Source organism: Acinonyx jubatus, chromosome B3, assembly GCF_027475565.1.
Source record: "Acinonyx jubatus isolate Ajub_Pintada_27869175 chromosome B3, VMU_Ajub_asm_v1.0, whole genome shotgun sequence".
In the NCBI taxonomy this organism is placed as follows: domain Eukaryota; kingdom Metazoa; phylum Chordata; class Mammalia; order Carnivora; family Felidae; genus Acinonyx; species Acinonyx jubatus.
Window position 1 is genome coordinate 94,289,700 of NC_069386.1, and position 2,918 is coordinate 94,292,617.

A 2,918-nucleotide genomic window follows, 5' to 3' on the forward strand; every position below is an offset into this window, starting at 1 on the left:
AATCTAATAGAGATTCACCTACTAAACGAGAAATGTATTTTACAGAGTGGCAACCATCCAAAAACAGATGAACAGGTGTGCATCTCTACCTTCTATCCGCATGGAAAGAGAATTATTTCTTCATATCATTATGTGTATCATAGTTTTGGGGTTTTAGTTTATCAAGTTAACTCACTTTCTATTACTATCTCAATAAGAGTTTTTATAATAAATGCTAAATTTTATCAAATGCTTTTTTACTATCTAGAGAAATGATGTGATTTTCTTCCTTTATTCTGCATATGTGTTGAATTACTTAAAAAAATTTTTTGGGGGGAAAGAGAGAGAATGAGAGGGGGAGAAGGGCAGATGGAGAGTGGGAAAGACAGAGAGAGAGTGAGAGAGAGAATCTGAAGCATGCTCCATGCTCAGTGAGGAGCCCTATACAGGGCTCAATCTCATGACGGTGAGCTCATGACCTGAGCAGAAATCAAGACTTAGATGTTTAACCGACTCAGACACCCAGGTGCCCCTGTGTTAAATTACTTATTAACTTTTTAATGTTAAAGCAAACTTGAATTTTGGGAGAAGAAAAACAAACTTGGCCATGATACATTATCATTTTTATACATTGCTGAATTTGGCTTGATAATAATGTGTCTATGATTTTACATCAATAACTCAGTGCTTCTCTAAAATTGAGATCAGCCTGTAATTTTCCGTTCCCATGCTGACCTTGTTGAGTTTTGGTGTCAGGTTTACATTTATCTGAGAGAATCTCCACCCCCATTTTCTATATCTGAAAAGTCACTGTAAGTTTAGAATTATTTCTTATTTTAGTTTTGTTAAACTTATTTTAGTTCTGCTTATGACTATTCAATTGACTATTTAATTTCTTGAATATATACTATAATCCAATCGTCAGTTGATGGCCTACTCACATATTCATGGAACGTGGTGAATCTTGGCAAGACTGAGAAAAATTCTACCTCTTAGAAGCATATAGTGAAATTGCAAAGTAATAATTAATAATAATAATAATAAATAAGATACAAAGAAAAATCTGTAAAAGTATTCAGAAGCAAAAAAAAAGAAAAAAAAACCCTTCAACTGACTATTGACTATTCAATTTCTTTAATAGGTATATTATTCATGTTTTCTATTTCTTATAGTTATTTTCATAAGCAATATTTGTTCTAAATTTAAAAGTTGTGGCATATATACTTTCATAATACATAAGAATGATAGGCAAAATATTTCAAGACTACAAAAACAATGTAAATATATTTATAAATAAATGACACTGAAATAGTTTTAGTAACAGAAATTAATAAATTAGCAACATAATTTTATATATGGAACTACTTACCCAGTCATACATTATTATTGATCAAATTATTCTAATATAATCCAATTCATTTATTGATTTTAAGAAATATTAGTGTCATCTTTTAATATGGCTCTTACTAACTAAATGATGTCTCTTCATGAGCCTCATTAAAGTGATATTCATTATATCATTTGTAACCTCCACAGCAGGAATTTTTCCTAACACGACTAGTGAAATAATGGCAATTCCATTGAATAACAACCATTTAATAATAACAAAATCTCTTATAACAGATCTGTAAGAGAGAAATTCTATATCTCATCTCAGTAACTGACTAAGTTACTATATTCATTTCCTAGGGCAACTCTACAAAGTGTCCTCAACTAGATGGCTTAAAACAACAGGAATTTGTTTCTCGGTTCTGGAGGCTTACAGTACAATATCATGGAGTAGGAAGGAGCATGTTCTCTCTGAAATGTGTAGGAGAATCCTTCCTTGCCTCTTCCTTGCTTCTGGTGATTTGCTGGCAAACTTCGACATGTCTTGGTTTGCAGCTGTGATGGCTCTATTCTCTGCCTTTGCTTCCATGTGGTATTTTCCTTGTGTGTCTGTGTCTTCACATGGTCATCTTAAAAGGACACCAGTCACATTGATGTCCACTCTACTCCAATATGACCTCATCTTAACTAATTACATCTGCAACAACCATATGTTAAGATGTTATTGTATCCTTTTTGGGCGGCATATTTCAACCCATAACAGCTACCAGATTATTTTTTTGGAATGTGTTTTGAAATATGGTTAAACCAAATTCATCAGCTACTTGAAATGCACCATGCTATGGTTTAGATATAGTTCCACTGACCTCTGGCTTCTCCCTTCCATTCTGACAGCCAAATTGTTACTCTTCAGAAGGTCTTTTTGTTTTCCCTTCCGGATACTTTTAGAGATTTTTCTTTTCTTTCTTTCCTTTTTTTTTTTTTTTTTTTTTTGGTATCTTATCTTTTTTTCAGGTTCACTATGTGAATTTTTCTTATCCTTGCCTGAGATTCACTGATTTTGAAGAATATATGATTAGGTGTCTTCAGAGATTCTGTTTTGTTCTTCTTTTCCAGAATTCCTGTTAGATAGTATATCAGATGTTCAAACTCTTCTTCCATATTCCTTAGTTCACAAAATAGTTCCTATTTCTTTGCCCCTGTGCTATTGCATTCTACATAATTTATTTTGACCAATCCTCCAGTTCCTTAATTCTCTCTGGCATTTCCTTATCTTTGTATTTTTAAAAAGAAGTTTTAAAATTTAAATTCAGCTCATAACTTTATACTTTTGATTATATTTTCATTTCTAGAAGTTGTATTAGTTTCTCTTTAAAATCTGATGATTTCCAGTGTTTCCAATTTCCTGTAACTGTGCAAAAGCATGCATTTTATTTCTTTAAATATAGTGACCATGATTATGTTATAGTTACCTGATGATACTTATTTCTAAAATACCTAAAAAATGTTAGCGGTTTATTAGTCATATCTATCGTTTGCCTGACTCTTACCATATTCCTCCGTTAAGAACTTTGTTTTTATTGTTGTTGTTTTAACTTTTTGCTTCTCTC